The 26,053-nt window shown below is 34.0% G+C and overlaps 1 protein-coding gene across 1 annotated transcript in view; it reads left to right on the forward strand.

Moving 5' to 3' along the window:
* LOC145239993 (uncharacterized) overlaps nt 1–26,053 on the forward strand; it is a 582,634-nt gene that overhangs the window by 428,995 nt on the left and 127,586 nt on the right. The window contains exon 3 of the mRNA XM_080103576.1: nt 18,455–18,493. The gene's annotated coding sequence lies outside the window, so the exon portion shown is untranslated. The remainder of the gene's footprint in view (nt 1–18,454; nt 18,494–26,053) is intronic.

Here is a 26,053-nt window from a genome sequence, read left to right on the forward strand (position 1 = left end):
CGACAATAAAATTATGTTAAGATGGAACATATGTTGATCATCATTCAATCCGGGTTACGTTGGATCTCATAGTATATATATATATATATATATATATATATATATATATATATATGTCTTTACATAAGCAGTAGTTTGTTGCTACACAGCCATGACCATATTTCAGTCTACTAGTATTTACTAACTAGAGACCTCATCAGGCAACAACCCTTATTTTCGAAAACGGAATTCTAAATTAGAATTCCGTTTTGGAAAATAATGGTTGTTGCCTGGTGAGTTCTCTAGTTAGTAAATACTGGTAGACCGAAACATGCTCATGACTGTGTAGCAACAAACTACTGCTTATGTAAAGACACATGTAACCTACTTCTGTATTGAGCACTCTTGTATGAACCTCGTTATATTTCACTGGTTACCCTACCTTTGGAAAATAGCAACCTTAAAATATATACTGAGAATACAGTTTGGATCATTTACCACATACTTTGTTATTTAGGTGGGATAGTACTTATAGAATATTACTGCCAATAATATTTTGTAAGACTTATAAACACAGGTGTCCATACCAGTTAATTGTTAGATAATTTTATTCTGAAGAATATATATATATATGTGTGTGTGTGTGTGTGTGTGTTTATAGTTTCCCATTCTATTTCAACATAACACTGAATCCAATTTCCATCGTATTCTAGAATTTGAGACACTTTTTTTTTATTTTACAGAGAATTCAATACGTTTAATCAGTGTATAGTCGTTGCACTAATGTCGCTGACCTCAGATTTAGAAAAAAGACAAACAATTGTGTTCTCTGTTTTTATTTTCTTCTTTTAATGTTTTCGTTTTGTTTGAATAATGTTCTGATTACTAAGCTAAACATAACAGCGTTTTTTTATATTTATTTTATTGGTTGAACGGTGCCGTAACTTCATTGCGTTTCCTTCAACAAAGGGTCTTTTTTTTACAAAGCAACTAAACTAAAAGCCCAAACAAACAAGGAGTCTTTTAGGTCGACTTGTTGGGTTTATGTCCGAGCTGTCTTAATTAACCTCAAAAAAGCGAAAAAAATGAAAGACAAAAACTGTAGGTACTAGGGAAAAAGTAAGCTGGAAAAGAGTTCCACAGGAATCACAGTTCTTGTAAATAAGCTACAGGAATGAGTAGTTGGGTTATTTTATTTTTCAAGGTGGTCACCACTTATCAAGGCCCGGAAGCCACTCGGGGATAAGAGTTATTGCATGTGCAGTACGTTAGTTTTGAGATTTGATAAAGTGTCTTACTTAAGGGGGCGGTTCATCAGGAATTTGTTTATGTTGGACTTGAAGATATTCAAGTTGTAGTTAGGTGGAAAACAGGCAAACGGAACAGAGTTCCACAGTCGTGCAGTTCTAAGAAAGAAGCTTTGTTCATGGAATCTACGTTTTGGTTTGGCACAGACAAAGAGTAGTGAAAATTTTTTGACAGTGGATTCAGCTAAACGGGTGTTTATCGTGAAAGATTGGCGAGTGGGTACAGGGATTGGAGATCAGGTGAGCACCTGCCATGGAAGTAACGATAAAACAAAGACAGGCTCGCAACGTCTTTTCTGTAGCAGAGAAATTGCGGGGAAGAGAAAAGGGCATCCCCCACTAAACCACGAAGCCTATTTTGTACTCTGTCAAGGCAGAATAGGCTGTTTTTAGCAGTTCCTGTCCAGGTGTTGCAACAGTACTCCATCCTTGGACGTACGTGGCTTTTATATAGATAGAGAATTGCATCATCAGTGAGGTATCTTCTGGAGCGGTAGAAGGATCCTACCATTTTTCCAGCGACCTTGGCAATAGACTTGATGTATGTGTTCCATTTCAGGCCAGGATTAAAGATCAATCCCAGAAGCTTATCAACACATGAAGCTTCCCTTAATCGAGATCCCTCCGTTTAAATTGATGCCAGATGGGGATCAAAGGCGTGTTATGAAACAGCAAATTAAACCAATGATCAAAAGAGCTGAAAAATATGAAACAGGGAAAAGATAATAACACATGCCATAATAGTTTTCATAAAAATGACTGAGACTAATGCCATCACGTCTGTGAGGGAAAGTGGTTCAGTGAAGAAGAAGAAGAAGAAGAAGAAGAAGAAGAAGAAGAAGAAGAAGAAGAAGAAGAAAAATTAGTAGCAATCAAATTACAAATACGTTTCTGCAATTTATCAAGAACCCTCAAATAATACACCAGCCTGAATATTGTAACTAAGGCTATGACAACAGGACATCCTTTTCATTGTTTTGACTCTCTAGTATATATCCGACACAGTTAGACACAGTTAATTAACCGATAACCACATCACTCTATAAAACAGCATATAAAATATCAATGGATACACTCTTGAGAGTCAAAACAATGAAAATAATATGCTGTTATCATATCCCTAATAATAACAGGCGTCTTACATGATCTCATAGTGTATTTGCAGAGATAGCGAATAATCCCAAGTGCGAGAAAGTGTTTAAAGCGATATATATATATATATATATATATATATATATATATATATATATATATAGTAATGTGATTGATAATTTAAAATTTAAAAATCAAATTATAATTAAATTAAAAAATCCGTTTCATAAGAGGGAATAACAAAATCAATTATTTGTACGATCGTTTCGGCGTTTCGGAAAACAGTGTTTTTCCGTTGTAGACATCAAGTGACGGACAATAATTATTACATATAGTTTTTTTAATAAACAAGGTTTGCTCGTCAGCAAATTGTGAAGGGTTTTTATTAAATTTAAAAGACACCATAAATAAACCTAGCATTAAAAGTAAGGCAGATGTATCATTTAATTTTTCGCCTTTTGAAATCAGGAACTATGGTTAAAATACTCATATAGATGTTTGCTATATTTTTCGCTTTTATTTTCCTATTGACAAGTTTTATTTATTTACTTATTCATTTATATGTATGTTTATTTATTTTTTATTTAGTTTTTTTCATTCATTTTTTTCACATTCTTGCCTTATTTCTTTCTTTATTTATTTATAAGATATATGTCCTTACATACGGCATAATCACGTTGACACACGGTTCCTATCAGATCCCCGAAGTTAAGCAACGTTGAGCCTGGCTAGTACCAGATGCGTGACCATTTGGGAATTCTAGTCGCTGTATGTGCTTTCCGCTTATCTCGGCATTGTATCCAGTCCTTCTAAACCCCCACTTGCCACTGATATTCAATAATGTCGGCTCAGGAGAGGTGTGGTTGGCGATTGCGCAACACCTGCCACAAAAAAAGTTCACGCACAGTCACCCTTACCGTGGGTATCCATAGTCTGTCAGGCCTGAATGAAACCTATCCTATATGTCCATATGATCCAATTAACAATTAGATTAATAGATATGTGGGTTTGTTTATGTTTATATGATTTAAATCACGGTGTTATATCGGTGATTATATTTTCTCCTGTCTGTGTCTGTTGTTGTGATCGTGGCAAAAATTTTATATCTACATATAAATTTAATTTCAATAGCTGTCATTTTTAAATTTGGGTTGTTTAACCTTTCCGAAATACTAGAGTATGCATATATTTAATATGTTTATGTGCTTCGTTTTGGAGATAGGCTCTTTAGACAATACATATGCAAACAGGCGCATAATAGTATATATTTATCTATATTTGTGGTATATTTCGTTCCTAGAGTTCTCTGGTAAGAGTGCATCGTTATCGTTTGGTGTCAACTGTGTGGTTGGTATTCTAGTGTAACGCTGCTTTATGATAATACTTCTTGTAGGTATATATCAACATTCAAATTACAAGCGTGGTAGACCATTAGTTAATCGTTTTGGGGTGTTTAATTATTAATCATGCAAAGTGCACTCACCTTTATCCGGGAGCTGGAAAATTGTGTTTCTGTTTGTTTAGTTTAGTATTAAACGGTTATGCTTGAGGTGGTGCTGAGGGGTAACGAGAGGATGTGTCCTTCCTTAATTCGCACATGATCTTCATCTCTTGTCGAGACTAAATTTATACTTCTAATTCTTGCTTGGGATAACTACATTTACTATTTACAATTGCAAAGTTTGTTTGTTTTTTACATACCTTTTTGGGTCATTTACAAAATAGGCTACCTTCTTCAGAAAACTGTAAAATTTAGTTTTAGAAAATAATCAGGAGAAAAAAACATAGAAATAAAAGAAAACAAACATTCGATTAAAAACGAGGCAAGTCTCGATATAGATGGAAAGAGTAAAAACATATTTCATACTAGCTGGCAGACCAGCGTTAGCCAGCCGCACAATACGCTTAAACATGATATTTTAATCTATGCAGATTGCGTATGTATTATTATATAATCAATCCTCTCTTCATTATTATATATTACGAGGAATAATTTGCCCGATGGACAAATTCGTAACACAAAAGAATAATAAAATAATAATGATAATGTCGTCCATTAAATTCTGTCCGTGTTTGTTTACAATATCACGTCAGCTGATGTTTGGGCTTTATGATGTATGCCCTGAAAAAGTAATTTCTGATTAATGTTTAGTTTTTAAATATACAAACAGAAAACGGATTTGTGGCGATTTTAAATAGTACCTCTGATTTTATCTTAAATTGAACTCATGAATAAGAGAAATTAAAATATAATGGTGATATACACCCAGACTTGAACAGGAGGTCATTCGTTTTGGAGTCGAATCCTCTACCATAGAGTTATAAGTACCGATTTTAATTTTTATTATATCCCTTGGCCAGGGTAATGTCAAATATTATCCTGTAAAATTATTTGTTTTATCTATAAGAGAGAAAGACTATTTTTAAGGTCGGATTTTCTCGATTTTCGATAGTTATCATATGAATTTCCGTCCAAAACATATCTAAGAACATTACCAGACATATAAATTAGCTTTGTGTGAAATTTGCAAAAGATAGGCTCAACCGTTTCTGAACCTGTGCGGAAAGAACTTATTTACTTACTTACTTACTTACTTACTTACACACACACACACACACACACACACACACACACACAAAGTGACTTTTATATAATTTTTATATAATTGCAGAAATAGAGATTTTTGTGGATGGAAAGGGTACTAAAGAAAACACGGACACGGATATGGGTTAGAAAAGGTACTTTTATTGAGAACAAAATAAAACTTACAGAGAAAATAGTCGCAGTAATATATAGTAATATATAGAAGTATATACATCACCACGAGAATCGGTACCCATTGGTCTATTTATACAGTTCATATCTTTGCAATCGTGAGTCCTCACTACACATATAAGAAAAATAAAATAGAGACTCAAAGGAAAGCAGAAACATTCATTATTACTTGTATTGATCGAACTAATGTTCTCATATTAAGTGTGCAAGGTTTAAGTCGGATTGGCATTCGACCGTCCTCAGGCATGTTAGTTGTGGTTTGAAAAAGGAAAGTGAAAACTTACTGCGTCCGTAGATATTTTCGTATTTTGGAATTAATCTCTATTTTATAGTTGTTTTTTCGTATTTGTGAACAAATTGGTTGACAAAGGGGAGGCAATTCTGTCTAACAGAGAGACAGTCCAGAAGCGTGGCTAAAAGAATAAAAACAGATTACATATAAACTAGAAAAAAAATGCCTACTGAATAAAGACATAGATTTATAGAGATGATTGCGGTTTCCTCTATTTATATCGTTATTATAGATTTTTTAAATAGTAATCACTTTGCATGTAAATGGCCATGATTAGATTAGCGCGATCTGATACACAATTCACTTTGAACGCGTTTGTATATTTGGTTTCGTTCTTTGCACAACTAATGACGCCATTTTGTTGTAATCAATTATCGACAGAAATATTTCCCTAAACATTTGTCCAACGATGCGAACAGCATTTTTTTTTCAAAAACAACCAAAAACTAAAACAACAATTTATTTATTTTACACAATAAATGTTGCATCCATGTTGCTTTTACAGAATAATATTTGTAAATAAATCGCGGATGGCTGAACTGTTAATCACAGGGTGGGGATAGATATCGACAAATTTTCAAATCGTTGGCTCGACAGCGTTATATTGAAGCTGGCGCTATCAAAATGAAACACCTATATACTTGTAAAGCGGTTGTTATCTTACTCGTGTATCGCCGTACACACTTGTGTGCATAATAATGAGGGGGGTCAAAGCAATAACATAAAAGGCGAATAGTCATAGAAATGGGGAAAATTTTAAAGACTTGAATAAAGAAAATCGTGGAAAAGCGGTGAAGATAAAAACATATTAGACAGAGAAAGGCAGAAAAAAGGAAAAAGAAAAAAAGGAAAAATTACCGTTTGTTATGACATCACAGTGTATGCTGGCTTTGCCATATAAATTTTTTCAAGGGCTCACTAGTTATCAAGACTTGAAGGTCACTGGAGGACACAGTTTAATTCGTGTACTGTAGGCATCAGGACAACAGCGTAGTAATCGTTAGTAGCGATAATTTGGTATCATTTCATACATTAAAGGGAAGGTTCAACAAGAATTTGTTTACATTAAACTTGAAGACTACCATATTGCCGTTAGCTAGAAAGCAAGGCAGCGGAACAGAGTTCCATCGGCGAGCAGTTCAAGGAAAGAAGCTTTATTCATGAAATCTACAGTTCGATTAAGGCACAGTTAGAGGGTGAGGCAATTTTTTTTCTTTGTGGCTTCAGTTAGACGAGGGTTTTTTGTGTGATGTAGTTATAGAATGATATAAATAATGCGAAGAACGAAAAAAGACTGAAAAAGGAATAGGGAGAAGAGATTTATTATAACATCGCAAAGTGTTCTAAGGTTAGACTTTATGAAAACATGATTATCAAAATAATATCAGTTTTAAACATTATATTTTTCACTCCATAATGAAAAGTAATATGCAGTTATTGGTAACATCAACGTAAAAATCGATATATATATATATATATATATATATATATATATATATATTATGGTGATTCAATGAATTTCAAAAAAAACCTTTTTGAAATGAAATGTTTGAGTTTCATATCAAAGATTTTTATTATTCCAAGTAGACAAAGAATAGTTTAGAAATGTTATCTCCTTAACCTATAGGCTTTCGATTTCTACCATCTCTTCAGAGGAGAAAATATAAGCAAGTATTTATAAAGGTATGTACCCTATTTGCTAAAGTCATGGAAAAAAACAAGTAAAAAATAATTGATTATTCAGAAGTCATATAGCAAGGGAATTTGAAGAAAAGGATATGAAAATTTTAGATCCAAATTGCGTGGTAAAATCCACGGTGACTGTTCTTTAAAGCAGTGAGGTAATAAGATCCAAGTTGTATATTGGGTAATCCGCATAACTGAGTAGATATCCGGGTCGGGCATATTCCTGGAGACATTCTTCTTTATGGGTCCAGTGAAAAGTATTTTAAAGTGTGGTGGAAACCTTTTTATTAGAAAGATATATTATTACTGGGGTGAAGCGTAATGGAAAGGAGATGAGGTAATAATGAAAGGATGGAGGTGAACATGTATATATATATATATATATATATATATATATATATATATATATATATATATATATATATATTAGAAAGTGATCTCTTTAGACAAAGTTAAAAACACCAATAACATATGGTTGACCGGTTGCTTAAGTAGGCCACGTTGTGTACCGGATATAGAAAGGACAGGAAAAAGAGAAAGCAAAAAAAAAAAAAAACAGAGAAAATAAAGTACACTCAAATAATATCTTTTAATGCATAAAGTGCTATTCTTGTTAATTTTATACGCTTTGATAGTATACTTTAAATGGGAGAAGTAAACTGAGGTTTAGCATATAATAATGTTTGCAGGTAATTTGTAAAACTAAGGCTAAGCGTATTCATAGAACGTCTTATTCTTATTTTATAATCTTAACGGTAATACTTTACTGTTAAATAAAAATAATAATACCTTACTGAAAAGTATCCAAAAATAGGTAATAATAATAATATTTAATAATATTTAACTGCAAAAAAGTTTTATACACATGTGTACATATATATATATATATATATACGCATGCATACACATATATACACACATATACATATACACACATGTACACACACATACACATAACATATCTATACATACACACCCATATATACATACACACTCATACATAAAAAATGATAGATTTAGATATAAAGAATGTATGCCAATAATCATACTATTAATTATAATAATCAGTGTAGGAACAAAACTAATTAAAACAAAAAAACAAATTAGCCCCTATACTGCTTATTATCATTAAGCGAATAAGAAGATAAGAGAGTAGGGTTTTGTAATAAAGGCTATAGTTACTTTAGTACCAACAGGGATGACACATTATTTGTAGTGTGCGTTCATACTCATATGTGTGGATCGGGAAATTACCTTGGAATGGGAAATGTTTACTCTGTTTGTGGGCAGTAAATAGAGACGATTTATAAACTCCTAAATTGAGAAGCTACATATTTTTTTAAATACTATTCTTAAAATATCTCAGAGTGCAAATTATGTGTAAGAATTTAAAGTATAGTATACTAATGTGCGTATGGTAAGTCTCTACTTAACATGTAAATCAACAATAAGAAGATGTTATTATATGTGTTAGAAAGGATGCTTGAGAACCTATTTTTAAAAAAACATTTTTTTTATATTTCGCAAGGTTTTAGCTTAGATTTTAGTCAAAACTGATACGTGTTTAGTATTATGTTTTTACGCATTTACATGTATACAGAGAGTGTGTGTGGATTTATGTTGGCTGTATTTAAATTTTTTTCTAGTGTTTACATCTGGACACTAGTTCATTCTTGGCATTATTTATAGATTTATTAAAGGTGATGATGTTAACTGCTTCGTATATACTAAGATTGCAAAATTTGTCCTCTGGGGCATATGATCTACAATTATTCAGTAAACTCCATTTAATAGGGAATTAACTTATCTTCTAAGCTATTGATTAGTTTAGTTAAGGATATGTTATTATTATCATTGTTTTGAGATCTTCATTTCTAAAAGAGTGCAAGTGGTTTGAAATTCTTACTTTTATTAAGTTTAACGATGCACCTATATAAGTGAATGGTTTCCTTGCTTATTTGTCTATCTACCCCGGTGCTAGTGAGTCTTATATTGAGAGCTGAATTGAGAGGGGGAGCCTGAAGATGTATGACGCAGGTGCTTTTTATCAATAATAATTATCACTTCATTCCCATAATAATATAAGTTTATTAATAAAAAGATCCATCTGACCTATTAAAAAAAAAACAACTTTTTACCGGACCCATTATACAACAAAGAAAAGTTACTCCAGGAAAATGCCCAACTCGGATAATTACTTTCTGATGTGGATTACCGCGAAATACAGTTTGGATCATTTTACCACACCGCTTTCAATGACAGTAACCCCGGATTTTACCGTGCAATTTGGATGTAAACTTTTATATCTTTTTCCTTAAATTCCCTTAATCTATGACTTTTAATGATTCATTAAATTTTTAATAATTTTTTAATAATGATTTTCCATGCCTCACTGACTTTAGCAAATAGGGTGTATACCATTATAGCTATTTGCTAATATTTTTTCCTCTGACGAGATGGTAGACATCAAAACCCTATAGTTTAAATATTTCTAATATATTCTTTGCCTTACATAGAATAATACAAATCTTTGATATGAAACTCAAACATTTCACGTCATATATTTTTTTTAAATTCATTGAATCACAAAAATGTGATTTATTTGCTCTATCTTGTATATCGAGCAATTCTTATTTAGATGGGATAATACTTATAGAATATTGCTGCCAGTAATATTTTGTAAATCTTATAATTAAAGGTTTCCATACCAGGTGATTGTTGCATAATTTATTCTGAAGAATATGTATATGTATATATATATATATATATATATATATATATATATATATATATATATATATATATATATACATACATATATATATATATATATATATATATATATATATATATATATATATATATATATAGTATAAGTCTTGGACTTCCGGTTCTTTGACTGTAATGGCTCTTGTGGGCTGCGACGTTTTTTCGCTGTGGAATTTATATATATATATATATATATATATATATATATATATATATATATATATATATATATATATATATATTCAAGATGCATTGGACTGGGGACTTGGTTAGGACGAAGCACAAAAGACTTCATGAACAACTATTTTGTTGTCAGGCGAAATAGATGGACATAAAAGACTACAACATAAACCACGTAAAAGGTATAAGGATTTTGTGAAAAACAACTTGAAAATACTGGAGATGGATGTACATTAATGGCAAGCCCAAGCGAAATATCGATCATTGTGGAGAAAAATCATCAGAGAAATTTGTAAGATTTTTGAAGAGCGTCGTGTAGAGCTTGCTGTCTTAAAACGCGTTTTGAGAAAGCAGGATGTCAGAGAATTTGCAACAGGAACTGAAGTGCACTGTATGTGACAGATACTTTCTGTTAAAAGCTGGTTTCGTTGATCATATTAAATCACAGAATCCAAGACGACAAAGGAACGGGAATCTTATGATGAGGCTTCTACAGCACACCTGGCAACGCTAAGTTATCATATGTGTGGTCTAATCCGCAAATCTAAAAGCGACCTGACACGCCATTCGATGATTCACAATATTATCATGCGATCACCTTTACCAGAAGGAAGGTTTGCTTATGCCACATTTGTGAACTTTCACGTTAGACTAAAGCTGAATTTAAGAGTCATCTACGTGGATATGCAAGCAATAACACTTAAGGTAGAAATGACAAACAGCTGTTAAAAAATAGAACTCATATATATATATATATATATATATATATATATATATATATATTAAAATTCATCCCCATACGATTGCTGTTGCTTCCGCCTCTTTTTTAGATTTTATCATTAAGTAAAACAAATTACTTAAAAGTAAATCCCTCGATTCCAATTTTGATGAGGTAGGGCGAAACATGTCAATTGATTCGTTTTGATTTTTTTTCTATTTCCCTACTTTTATTTGTTAGTCGCTATCCATTTTCCTTTTCTTCTCGGTCTTTTTGTTTTTAATATAAAATGAATTCCGAAGGAATACGTCTTCCCTTCATGATTGCCTTAATAAAGTTTTGTACGCCCAAGAAATCACGAAATATATATATATATATATATATATATATATATATATATATATATATATATATGTATATATATGTATGTATATATGTATATATATATATTGTCTTCTAGTCGTTCCATTTTCTTTGTCGATTTGACGACATACTTTCGAATTATCTAATGTTAAAACACAACCTATATTATAAGCAATTATGTACATGCAATTATATGAAAATAAGTTGTTATATGCTCATAGCTGAAGAGGTTGCGCGTTTATATCTTTCTCAATATTATCGAAAAACACATATAATAAATTCCATAGCATTTAAACATAATAATACCAATTCCATTTTCACTATGGTATCTCAAATTTTTTCTTCAACTATTGTAAAAAAATAACCAACAGAAAAAGGGGTGACATAAAAAAAATACTAGATTAAACAATTGTAACCCCTCTCGTGAGAAGGTGGTTAAGGACACCTGTCTATCTGAATTCTCGGCTCGTGTAGTCTAGTCCTCTCTGAGGTTATTACATGAAATCTGGTATGCTGAAAGCGAATATCGAAGCAGCAGGCAGGAAGAAAGACAACTCATGTAGACTAATCTACAGTGTTAATTTTTAAACTTATGTACAAATGTTTTTACAATTATCACTCAGTTTTTTGTAAGTTTTGTTCAAAGTCTCAAATCTCTTCACAGACAGCGACAGACGGTTGGATGAGGAAGGTGGAGGGGTCATGTCTCTATACGGTGTGTTCTTCTCGAATCCCAACTCCAACTGATCTCCAACTGATCTGACTAATTTTAGCACGACAATCGTATATATATATAGTAAGGTATGTGGATGGGGTGGAAACTTCCTCCAGCCAATAAGATTTCGCCACGAAATCGAAAGCCCCATTTCCCTGCGTGGGCAGAATTCCCATACCTGAAATCTGAATTTTAGGTCTCACGATTTCCAAGGTCAGATGTCAATTCTGACATCCGACCTTGAGTTCACTAAGGCCAGACAAGGTGATACGTGAAATTTCCTGTCATCAACTTTTAGCAGAAAAAATATATTTCTCTGGTTTCAAACAATATCAATTTTGCCATGAAATAAAAAAATATATATATTTATCTTCTCTATCTTAAATCATGGGTTATCTGGCGTCACCCGGGAATGGTAAGCTGCCTCAGCGTAGTTCTAACGCTCTTCAATGGGGATTAAGTCACACAATAAATGTCACCAATTTCTTCATTTGGAGTAAAAGGCAAACAAATATACAACAACTATTCCAACTTAACACTATATATTTTGGATGTCTAATTAAAAGAAAATTACGGGCAAAATTTACAATTCATTTATTTATTGTGGACTATTATACTCATATTTTAGTTGTTGTTTAATGACGTTTCGGCCAACTAATCCTCTTGCCTTCGTCAGGTGGTTACTGTGACGGGATAGGAACTCCGAATCTCCTAACTGCGTCTTCAGCAATTAGCATGCAGTTAGAAGACTCGGAGTTCCTATCCCGTCGAGGTAACCATCTGAGGAAGGCCAGAGGAATAGTTGGCCGAACCATCATGGAACAACAGGTAAGAGATGAGTATGATTGTCAGCAATAAATTAATGAATAAATAATACTCATCTCAATAAGCCTTTCAATCAATTAAGTAATTAAGAATTTTTAAAATAGTTTAAAACACAAAAAATTGATCCAAGTAAGTCGAACAGTAATTGTATTGCCTTTGGTTAAGGTTATTTGTTGACCCTTTTTTTACCCCTTTGCTGTTTGTTATCTTGCACGATCCAAATTTCTACTTCACTGAGTATACATTAACATGGTTAAAGATATGGTGGACCGCTGCGAAGAAAGTATGGAGTATTGTTGCCATAGTTGGCTGGTGCATCTGCTACTAGTCTCTCACTCCTAGACAAGGTTCAAAAGAGAGTCGCCAATCTGATAGGTCCTGAACTGTAATCTAAGCTACAACCTCTGTCCCATCGACGAAATGTTGCATCCCTCTACCTGTTCTACAAGTACTAAAACGGCGAATGCTCTGACGAATGCAAGCACTTGTGCACCCTCGACCTAAATACCTCCGACAAACCCGACAAGCATTAGTAGAGATCCCTAGATGTAAGAGAGCCTTATACTCCAGTAGTTTCTTCCCCAGAACCGCTAGACTTTGGAATTCCCTCCCGGGGCTCTGCTTCCCCAACTGTACTGATGTGCAGAAGTTCAAGTGTAACGTAAACCGAAATCTTACTGCCCAACTCCCTACATAGTACCCCCTGTAGCTTATGTCCCTGATAGTAGCCTCCTGCATCAAAGTGGCAACGTGCCTTGTTTGGAGTGAAAATGTAATTTAAAAAAATGTTAATAACGGATTTGCGGTCATTTCTATACGAACACCTGAATGTATTTTGATAATTTGGATCTGACTTTTAACATTCTTTAGAGTTCAAAAGCATTTTATGGTTTTGTTTCACTGCGAATGTATAGATGTTTGTTTGGACAACATTTCTAACGAGCTACCTTTTATGTCACATTCCTATGTTTACATTACGGTACACAGTTTCGAATTGTTCATGCAAATTCTTGTGTTTATGTTGTAAGTTATCTCACCTCCCTTTTACCACTGACATGTTGTTTGAAGATAAACCATATGTTTTATATACATCTAACGCAAACTATTTTCATTTTGCGCGCACGTGTCTGTTCCTTTTTCTTTCTCTAACATTTTCTCTGCGTATCATTCCCCTCTCTATGTCAAACGTCTCTTTCTCTTTATCTTATGTATCAGTTATCAGCCATCTTGTCTTTATCATATACGCACTAGCAAAGATACCCGTGCTTTGTACGGGACTTTGCTGTACACTCGAGTACCCAGTGCCAAAATATGAAAATTAGCAAAAAATGGAATTTGCCAGGTGAACGTCGAATGACGGCATTGCAAATATGCATGCGTAACGTAAGAGCTATTTGTTTATGTTTTAATTTTTGGGCTTACAACAAACATGTCTTTCGAGCTCAGGCATTTACGCCAAAGTAAAAGTTAATCATTATCTAAACGTTATGGTTTCAATTCTCGGTGGTGGCGCACGAGTCATTCTTTTTAACTTTTGAAATCATTACTATATGTTGGGCCCATAATAATATGATAATAATTAAAAATTACGAAATCTGCATTAATAAAAATAGTATATTTAAGCGTATTTTACGGCTGGACAATGCCAGGTGACATGGTAATATATATATATATATATATATATATATATATATATATATATATATATATATATAATTATTTGCTTTTGTTTTTGCGATACATTTTGAATGAATTCAATTATTTACGAAAGCGCATTTTTACCTAAATGCGAGTTGGGGATAATTTTCCCTTTAACCAACTTGGTACCCACATATGGGGAGCGGCATACATATTGTTTTTTTTAATATTATTATCTACTGACACGTGTTTCATCGTTTACAACTCATCAGAGTAGCTGAATCTCGCTAAATCCAACCACTCTGATGAGTCGTAGACGACGAAGCACGTGTCAGTGGATAATTATACATATATATATATATTTACATATATATATATATATATATATATATATATATATATATATATATATATATATATATTTAAATAAGGGGGTCACAAACAATGTGTATTTTTTAACATTATTTTATTATTCCGTGTTTTGGTTTTTCATTGAAAATTATGTTTAGATCACTGTAATATTGTTTTTAAATCATTGGAGTAGTTTTTAACGCGTTTCAGACGTTCTGTGAAGCGTCCTCTTCAGAAAGTATTTAAAATGTAAGATATTTAGAATATACTGAAGATGTGTTTAAAATGTATAAGAACATTTTTCTAGTTCATTTGGAACGTTTCGGAGTGGTGGAAACGTGTTTAAATGATTCTATTTTTCATTCGTATGTCCAATTTTTATTACTCGTTCGTTGGGGTGGAGTGCTGTCTTGTGTCTCTCTTTCTTTCTCTCTCTTTCTCTCTCTCTCCCTCTCTCTCTCTCTCTTCCCGTCTTTCCACTTATCTTTCTTTGTTTTTCTCATTTTTTTTCTTTTTTTAATCTCACTTGAGTGGAGGTGAGGGACCATTGGTACTTGGTCAACTTAGGATAGTGTGTGTGTGGAGGGGGGTGAGTGTGTGTGAGTTTTCTTGTATTGGTTTGAAGAATGTGTGTTCTGTTTTATAGTATTATAAAGTTATTTGCTTCCCTAGGCAACTGTGATCCACGGTCGTTACTAATGTGTGTGTGTGAAAGGGGGAGGGGGCGTGCCAGCTCCTCTGAAATAAGGGTAGGGGTGTTTTCATTCAATTTTGATATATTTATTTTTTGGATTCTTAGATTTTAGTATTGTGATTTTTCGTTTCTGTCTTAGACTGTTCGGGCATTCTTAATATTATGTTTGTTTAGATAAAGAGGTGTATTTATAATTATAGTAGTGGATTTTTTAAAGTTTATATTTATGTGTCTCCCCATGTGAGTATGGCCAGATCCAGGATCGGTTCTTAGTGTGGTGAGGTTCTCGTTTCCCAGAGGGGTGGGGGCACTTGGATGGGTATAGATATGGGAGAAAGGATGATACTTATCTCAGTCATGAAGGATTCCTCCTCCACTGACTGAGGATGGCGAGGTGTTGGAACAAATACTACACTATGGTTCTAGGTGTTTCCAACGAAAGAATGATGTATATTTAAAGAAGGGGGGTCACCAACAATGTGTGTGTTTTTAACATTATTTTATTATTCCGCGTTTTGATTTTTCATTGAAAATTACTCACACACACACACGCACACACACACACATAAACACACATACACACATACCCTAGCCTATGCACCCAGTTCATCAAGTACTAATAGGCCCATCACCTCCACTCAAGTAAGAGTAAAAAAGGAAAAAAAATGAGAAAAAACAAAGAAAGATAAGTGGAAATAATGGAAGAGAAAGAGAGAGAGAAAGAGAGAGAGAGAGAGAGATAAGACAGCAGTAACCACAGTTCACTCCAACGAACGAGTAATAAAAATTGAACATACGAATGAAAAGTAGAATCATTTACACACGTTTCCACCACTCGGAAACATTCCAAATAAACTACGAAAATGTTCTTTTACATTTTAAACACATCTTCAGTATATTCTAAATATCTTACATTTTAAATACTTTCTGAAGAGGACGCTTCACAGAACGTCTGAAACGCGTTAAAAACTACTCCAATGATTTAAAAACAATATTACAATGATCTAAACATAATTTTAAATTAAAAATCAAAACATGGAATAATAAAATAATGTTAAAAAATACACATTGTTGTTGACCTCCCCCTTATTTAAATTTATATCTTTCTCTCGTTGGAATTTCTTAACCAATTATATATATATATATATATATATATATATATATATATATATATATATATATATATAATAAAAATTACAATTACATTTACCAAAATGATCCGAGATGGTAGAATTAAAGTATAATATAAATATTAAAGAAATAATATTTATAAAGTTATCTCAGCCAGATGTAAAAGCTCGATTAAACCAAATAGGAGATAGAGCTTATACTACGAGCAAACAGTTAATAAAACATGTTAAACAGCACTTCGAAAAAGAGTTAAAAACATATTTAATCCGAACAGGAAACACTTGATAAATGGATAATCCTTAATCCGCGGAGTGTCGTTCTCATCAGAGGGCAGAAATTAGCAAAATGCTGGATCAGATTGGATTTTACTTGTGCAAATGGAAATTCAATTAACTTTCTTGAAGTCATATATTTGGATTTTACCGTCACTGGATTATTTATCTTCCACCAGACTATCCATTCATGCGTAATCACCTTTTTCTTCACCATATTCCCTCTGTCTCACATTTTTGTTATCAAGTAAGATCTTTGACTTACTTTTTGTTTCATCAAATACTTCTGCATGCAAAATCCGATCCCGCATTTTGCTAATTCCTACCCTCTGATGAGAAGGAAAGTATTTCTTCGAAACTCCGCGAATTAAGGACTATCCACTTATCAAGTGTTTCCTTTCCAGATTAAATATGTTTTTAACTCTTTTTGTAAGTGTTTTTTAACATGTTTTATAACACTTAGTATTATTACTTTTTAATTTCTGTAGATTTCTAATTTAATTAGTTCGGTGTTTTAAAATTAGTTATATTTTGCTTGTTATTTTAATTTTTTGAATAAAAGAACATATTTACATTTTTTTACTGTAATCTCACCAATTGGGTTTCAGCTGACCTAAAATGCAAGAATATTAATACAATTGTTTTACCATAGCCTGCTGCTTATGTCATAGTAAATCGGAATATACAAGGACTGAGTTTTATTGTTATTAAGAAAGAGATTTTGTATAGTTAAAATTGTGCACAGCTATGTACTTTTTTTTTACAAAGGAGTCACCACTTATGAAGGCCGATATGCCACTCGAGGATAAGGCTTTATGCGTATACATTGGTCAGTTGGATTATAGCGTAGTAATTAGTAGTGGAAAGTCTGTAAAGAGGATGACTATGGGGAACGGTTCACAAGACTTGTTTACGTTGGACTTGAAGACAATCAAATTGTAGTCAGCTGGAAAGTAGGCAAACGGAAGAGAGTTCCACAGGCGTGCAGTTCTAAGAAAGAAGCCTTGTTCAAGGAATCTACATTTAGATTTAGGCACAGATAAAGAGTGAGGGAAATTATTGATAGTGGTTTTGGCTAGACGAGTGTTTTTCGTGAAAGTTTGACGAAGAGGGGAAACCATAGATTAACGCTCACACGAGAACTTCCAATGAAAATAATGATAAAGAAGTGACAGGCTCGCAACGTCTCTTCTATGAGTATGAGGTTAACGGGAAGAGAAAGGGGCATTCGCCACTAAACTCCGAAGTCTATTTTGAACTCTGTCAAGGCAGGATAAGCTGCTTTTATTAGCCCCTGCCTAGATGTGGCAACAGTACTCCATCATTGGTCGTACCTTACTTTTATATAAGTACAGAATTGCATCAGAAGTGAGATATCTACTGGAGCGGTAGAAGGATCCTACCAGTTTTCCAGCGGCCTTGGCAACGGATTTTATTTATGTGTTTACTATGTAATTGTAATTTGTAAAATTGCATTTTCTCTGTAAGTGTGACGATAATTTTCGGTCACTGATGACATTGTTGCCCTTTTCAGAGCTTTTCTAATATTTTCATTGCACTCATATCGACTAAATCTTGTAATTTGCGTTGATGATATTCATATTATAACGAAACATGACTGAAGACGCGTCTGATATATTTTTTTCTTTTTTTTCTTCTTTTTCAGTTTTCAATATAAGCAGATAGTAATCAAGAAAGAAAAGACGTAAGTATATTATTATCTATTAAGCACAAACATTGTTCAAAAGCATAGGACGATTGGTCTATTCTGAAACCCATCTCTGTCCTTTTCGAGAATTATGCCATTATTTTTTCATTGTGCGTTAGAAAGTGACCTACTTTGAATCTTAAGATAAGAATACATAAAAATAAATGTATATATAATAACAATAATGTGATAGGAAGAACAAAAATAACAATTAAGTTATGATCTGTATAAATAAAACAGTAGATGTATGTATGTGTATTTTTTACATGGGGGTCACCACTTATCAAGGCCCGAAAGCCAATCAGGGATAAGGGTCATTGTGTTTACAGTAATCAATCAGATAGTATTGTAGTAATCATTAGTATTGGGGGTTTTGATAGAGTATCTTACTTAAGGGGCGGTTTGTCAGGAGTTTATTTATGTTGGACTTGAAGACGTCCAAGTTGTAGTCAGGTGGGAAACAGGCAAGCGGCAGAGAGTTCCACTGGCGTGCAGTTCTAAAAAAGAAGCTTTCCTCATGGAATCTACGTTTGGATTTAGGCACAGATAAAGAGTGGGGAAAATTATTGACAGTAGTTTCAGCCAGACAGGTGTTTCTCGTGAAAAATTGGCGAGGGAGGACGAGGGATTGGAGATCAGGCGAGCACCTGTCATGGAAATAACGATAAAACAAAGACAGGCTCGCAACGTCTCTTCTGTGGGAGAGAGGTTGCGGGGAAGAGAAAAGGGCATCCGCCACTAAACCACTAAGTCTATTTTGTACTCTGTCAAGGCAGGATAGGCTGTGTGTGCAAATATTAAACCGATAACCTCTTAGACTACCAGTCAGATAAGACTGAAATTAATAGGAACTAATCATACACCAATTGTGGTTTATAACGAGTATAATCTTTGTTTGCATTGATATATAGTATATACAAATAGTTAAACTATATTTTGAACTATCCAGAAAAATAGCGGCTTTATAAAAACAGGATTATTGATTAAGTATATTTCTCACTACGCAGAAATTCAAATCACCTACTTTCTTTATCGATGCCCCCCAAAAGATGTAATTATTTTTTTAACTATATGTTCTTTGTACGTACAATAGTATTTCGAATTAGATCTAATATTTGCTCATGACTTTCCTCTGAGGAGATTATCATATATCGAAAATCTATGGGTTAAGGGAAAAAAATATAAAATGTATTCTTTCGGCCACCGATTCCGTAGTCAGCGGGTAGGACTGCCGACTGTCATCACGACGGTTCTAGGTTCGATCCTCGGCTTGGGAGAGGTGTTAGTCTAGCGGCACTGATGAGTTGTGAAACAACGAAACAGGTCTGTATGTCGATGACTAAAATATATTTTATAAAGCTCCCCTCTTCGGTAGAGCACTCTCGTAAATTATCTTACTCGCTACTTAATTTAGCTGAAATAATGCGAAGCTCGCAATTTGTTTACAAACAAAACGTTTGAGCCCTCTACGAGTAGCGGACGGATGTTTATTTAAATACGCATTCGGACAGTTTAATTTCGGCCACCGATTCCGTAGTCAGGGGGTAGGACTGCCGACTGCCATCACGACGGTTCTAGGTTCGATCCTCGGCTTGGGAGAGGTGTTAGTCTAGCGGCACTGATGAGTTGTGAAACAACGAAACAGGTCTGTATGTCGATGACTAAAATATATTTTATAAAGCTCCCCTCTTCGGTAGAGCACTCTCGTAAATTATCTTACTCGCTACTTAATTTAGCTGAAATAATGCGAAGCTCGCAATTTGTTTACAAACAAAACGTTTGAGCCCTCTACGAGTAGCGGACAGATGTTTATTTAAATACGCATTCGGACAGTTTAATTTCGGCCACCGATTCCGTAGTCAGGGGGTAGGACTGCCGACTGCCATCACGACGGTTCTAGGTTCGATCCTCGGCTTGGGAGAGGTGTTAGTCTAGCGGCACTGATGAGTTGTGAAACAACGAAACAGGTCTGTATGTCGATGACTAAAATATATTTTATATATATATATATATATATATATATATATATATATATATATACTAGCATGGGTGACCGGCGTTGCCCGGGTATTTGGAGGCGTATGTTGAGCAAAATAAAAAAGCGGATTTTTTTTTAATGTGGCCCCTATTATGACCCCATTAAAATTCATTGTTTTAGGCTCAAATCAAGTTATTAAGTTAGATGCATGTCTAAGGAATATATATCTAAAATTTCAAGTGCGTAGACCCAAAATTGTCAGAGGAGTTTCGTAGAGTTCTCAAAGGTCAAATCGGTGAACTTTGACCCCGTAATCGCGAGATTTCTGGCCAAACACCGATCACATCGATTTTCTCAAATTTCAATACTCTGCATATCAAATTTCGAGTCAGTAGACTAAAAATTGACAGAATTATTGCGTAGGGAAATGTACACACACAGACGCACACAGACAGACACTTTCACTTTTACTGCGTGCTAAAAGGTTTGCGATGCCATTGGATTGCTATTGAGGTCTTGTCGTGTCATCTCGTTTCTTTAAAAGAATAGGAATCGAGAGCCGCAATTTAAGCTTCAACAAAACAGACGTTATAATTTCTCCTTGTTGATCTGTTTTTTCATACCCTGCTTCGTAGCAGAATGACTAACAGTACATCTTTGTTATCATCCAGATTGGCGACGGATGAGCGTAGGGTATCGACATGCTTTCATATATTGTATGCTGATATATATATATATATATATATATATATATATATATATATATATGTGTGTGTGTGTGTGTGTGTATGTATATATACTGACATTATTTAGGCGTTAGAAGATGACCTAGTTTAATATTAAGATAAAAACATATGAAAACTAAAAAAATGTATATATAACAACAACCACAAATAAGTTATGGTCTATATAAATAAAACAGAAGTTGTATATATATATATATATATATATATATATATATATATATACATACATATATATATATATATATATATATATATATATATATATATGTTATATCGTGGGATGCGTTAGATCAATGTAACATAAAATATCTTACCGCAGGGAGTCCAGTCTACATGAGAAAAGAAACGTAACCCTTACGAAGAAATAAGGAAACATTCAACTGCACACACACGTAACCACAATTCAAACATAATAGATGAAAGTTAGAAGTCCAATATGATAATCAATGTATGGGAATGATGTTCATCGCGCCATTTTCAAAGTTTTTCCCACCACTGTCCACTTCCAGTCGTTGATCTCGCGAGAAATCGCGAGAAATTAAAGTTAAGGACTAACGGACAAACGGGGGCGACTTTTCCCGAAGAAGCAAAGAGTTACTCCCCTTTGCATTAAAAATTTGTTCGATCCCAACAATATGTAAATGCAAAAATGTTCATTTCAACTTACGGACAAATTTCTATGACTTTTGCGCATGTTCCAATTCATTCGCGGCTTGAAGTGGCTTAATTTTAAATATCTCTAATATATATGTCGATAGATTAAACGGTCGGGAATGTGGCTGGGGCTTTAAATGTTTTGGTTTTTATTCTAGCTAGTGTAAATCAAAATCATTTTTAAAACCTTTAAAATGAGTACTACACGCACACGCACACACATATGTATATATATACACATATATATATATATATGTATGTATATATATATGTGTGTGTGTGCGTGTATGTGTGGGTGTGTGTATGTTAAAAATGAATATTCAGGATAAAATAGAAGTATATATATATATATATATATATATATATATATATACATTCAATAGAGGATTTGCTCTGTAATAACAATTACGTAATCTGCATGAACTAAAATATATTTAAGCGTATTTTACGATCGATCAAGTTTGGCAAAGTACGGGCGGCCCTTACTTGTTTTAAAGAAATTACTTCTTATTAGTATCGCTATTTTATATAACAATCATGATATAGTTACAATAATAAATGATAAACTAATAATGGCAAAAATAAACAAACTTTCCTGAGATTAAATTACGTCACCTTCTCACAAACAAAAGAAAGATTTGAGATAGGGTTGAGGATTTGACTTTGTAAAAGCAACCTCTTCTAGTTATTCATAATTAGTTGACTGAACCACATTCATGACTCTGTAGCGATTCCTATACATATATATATGTGTGTGTGTTTAAGTAAAAAAAATTTTTTTAAGTATATATACATGCATACATATGTACATACATACGTGCAAGCATTTATATATAACTGTCTGTACTCAGCCACGCGTTGCTCTGACTCAGTTCTTTAAAGCAAATATTAGAGTGATTTCTATCGTGCACACGCACACCCGGGTACACACACAAACTCGACTAGAATAAATTGTAAATACGATTTTTAAAAGTTGCACGGAACATAAGTGCATCTACGAATTATTTAATAAAAATTAAAACTTTATAAAGTTCCTTTTTTACAACGACTATTGTTCGAACGTTAATATTTTATATTTAAATAATTGTGCCCGGTCACGCGTTGCTGTGGCTCACTTTGTTTAAACTAAGTATTAGAACTATTTGTATTAGCGCACGCACACATACAAACAAGATTGTAATAATTTTGAAATATGATATTAAAAATAGCACGGTAACGTAAGTGTATAGGTATCATTTTTATTATTTACATCTACGACTTATTAAATGAAAAATAAACATAATGTTATCCTATTTCTTATTTTAGTTCATATTTTTCTATGACTACTGTTCGAATGTTAATACTTTATATGTAAATTGATGTTGCCGGCCACGCGTTGCTGTGGGATAGGTTAGTTAAATAAAGTATTAGAGTGGCTTATATCGTACGCACATACGCATACATACGCACACACATACACACGCACATACGAACACACGCACACGGACAAAGAGGATTATAATAATCTAAGCATGTAAGGAACTTGACGCCGTGCGAAAAAAAACATGTCTCTTAGTGGCGTCATGTTTTAATTTTAGTAACTGTTCGTTTATTTTGAAAATTGAATTCCAATCAATGAGTTATTATTTATGTATCGTATAATTACGATGGTTGTTGTAATTTGGTGGTGTCTGCTTTCGAGAAGGATTTCTGAACTTCATAATATTGCTGGAGTTATTATTGTCCACGAGCATACGATTAGTCTCTTCGTAACTGCGCAATGCCACTTTAAATTCGCTGAAATTTATGGGTTTCTCTTTTTGCGTTATAACAGTTGTAAAAGGTTTAAAATCGGCTGGAAGTCCCCTGAGGGTCATGGATATAAACAAGCTATGGCTTATTATTTGACCTGAGGGTTTTTAGGCATAGTCGGTTTCAGAGACATTAGTTCTGTATGTAGTGATATCATTTTCGTTTTCTCTTTTGATAAATAATGTTCTTGTAATATGTTCAATGCTTTCCGTCCGTCATCCAATGCGTCTATTATAATCAGAGACAGGCTTCTATCATCTAAGCATTGAATCAGTTCTGCAAAACAGTCGCGTTCTTTTCGAGAAATCCAGGGTCGTTAGGATTCTCTGTTGGAGATTGTATCACTTTGTGTAGTTTTCGGATCCTTAGATACCGCAGAAATTTTACCTGCCACAATTCGAATTTAGATTCCGATCTGTAAAAAAAAAAAAGACGATGGCTGGGCGCATAACCTGTTAAGTGTTGTAACATTATGTTGAACAAAGATGGCAGCGTGGTTTAGATCAGATCCTGACTGTAATGGGCAGTAGCCAAGATGGCGGCAAAGAATCAAATGCGGTCCGTGACGTATTTAGCGGCGAACTGATTGAACGCAAAAGTCGACAATTTTTATACTAACTTTGGAAGGTTTTCATTGGTTGTTTAGCACAGCTGGTGGTTATAAAAATGATTGGCGAATCCACTGGTCTCATACCCCCAAATAGTAGTCGAAAACAGTTTACAGTTGTAATCACAGTATCTGTGGAAAATGTAGAATTGGTCCCAGTAACAATTGTTAGCAGCATTACTTCTATATAGTTAGTGAGAAAAGTAAAGACTCCTTCCTGTTAAGATGTTGCAATTGTGATGCAATGTAGGATTTTATGATTACGACTGAATGTGTCTAAAATGGTGTTCGAAAGCTACATAAGATATTGGCTATTAGATGTGTTGCATTTGTATGTGGCATCTATTGTTTCAAACTTTCAATGCTTTGGTTCAGAAGGGAATTTCTGCAGTCATTTTATTATATAGGAGATTTAATTAAAGATAAGGAATACAAATGTGATGACAGTACAATCACAAAATAGGCTTAGACCAGGCTTACAAATCACACTTGCCTCTTCCCTTGAGGCTTGTATTCACGAATATCTGTGGGCTTAGAACTTATTTAGATGATGTTGAAGCATTTCTCATAACAAATACCCCGGATATCTTAGCACTAAGTGAGACTTACCTATACTCCTCCATCCCCTCCAACTACTTTAACATGCATGGATATATCCCACTCTGCCATAAGGACTCTGACAGACATATGCACGGACTTGGAGTTTACATTCGAAACATTATTAGTATACATTGACTAGAGAAACAAACCTAGAATCGGACGATCAAGCTTTTATGTGCTTTAGACTAAACATACAACATAACATTAGCTACTTTTATTTTCTCTACCGCTCTCCCTCAACCCAGGACTGAACCATAATAAACAAAGTCTCTGACAGCGTAGACGCAGCACTTTCCCTCGACACTAACGCACAAGAACATGTATTTGGTGACTTTAATGCCCACCAAAAAAACTGGTTTGGATTCTTTACTTACACAGACGCAGCGGGCAGCGCAACACATAGCTTCTCTATATCTCACTCCCCATCACAGATAGTTACGTTTCCAACCAGTTTCCCTTACCAGCAAGAACAACACGCATCACTTCTAGATCTGTTTTTGACTACAGTTCCCGATGATTGTATACCGAATGCCGACAACCCACTTGGGAACACTGATCATGCAGTGATAACGATCGAAATCGCCCTAAACTTTAGAGCTAAAGCTGAAGAGCAAGGGCTCAAAACAACGAGATATTATAAAAATTCTGATTGTGAAGCCATCGGATATCTTATCAGAGATGCCCCATGGGGAAATACTTTTTCTCTTCATGCTGAACAGTGCGCAAATGAGACCACTGAATGGTTCAAACTGCAATTGAAGCACATGTTCCCATGGGAAATTGTATAGCAAGCCTAATCTTCCCAATGGTTTCCTTCTACTTGCGTAACTGTCATTGCTCAAAGACAGCATGGATAGCGCAGATTTAACCGACATAAGTCCAGTTCAAACAGACAGAAATATATAGAAGCTAGAAGTAACGTTAAGAAAGAAATAGCGACAGCTAAGAGAGAATTTACTGAAACCACTAAAAAACGCACAAAGATTAGGAACTCGTGACTTCTGGGAAATCTACAACAGTGTAGTAAATAATGGGCAATCGACAATTCCCCCACTAACCAACAATCACGAGGTTGTTTGCTCAGCAACCGAGAAGGCTAACATGCTTGACAGTCGGTTTGCCTCAAACTCCACACTGGACCCTCTCAACAACCCGCTACCTGACTTTCCTATGCGGACAGA

This window comes from Euprymna scolopes, chromosome 19 (assembly GCF_053919585.1).
Source record: "Euprymna scolopes isolate OS-2025 chromosome 19, ASM5391958v1, whole genome shotgun sequence".
NCBI lineage: Eukaryota > Metazoa > Mollusca > Cephalopoda > Sepiida > Sepiolidae > Euprymna > Euprymna scolopes.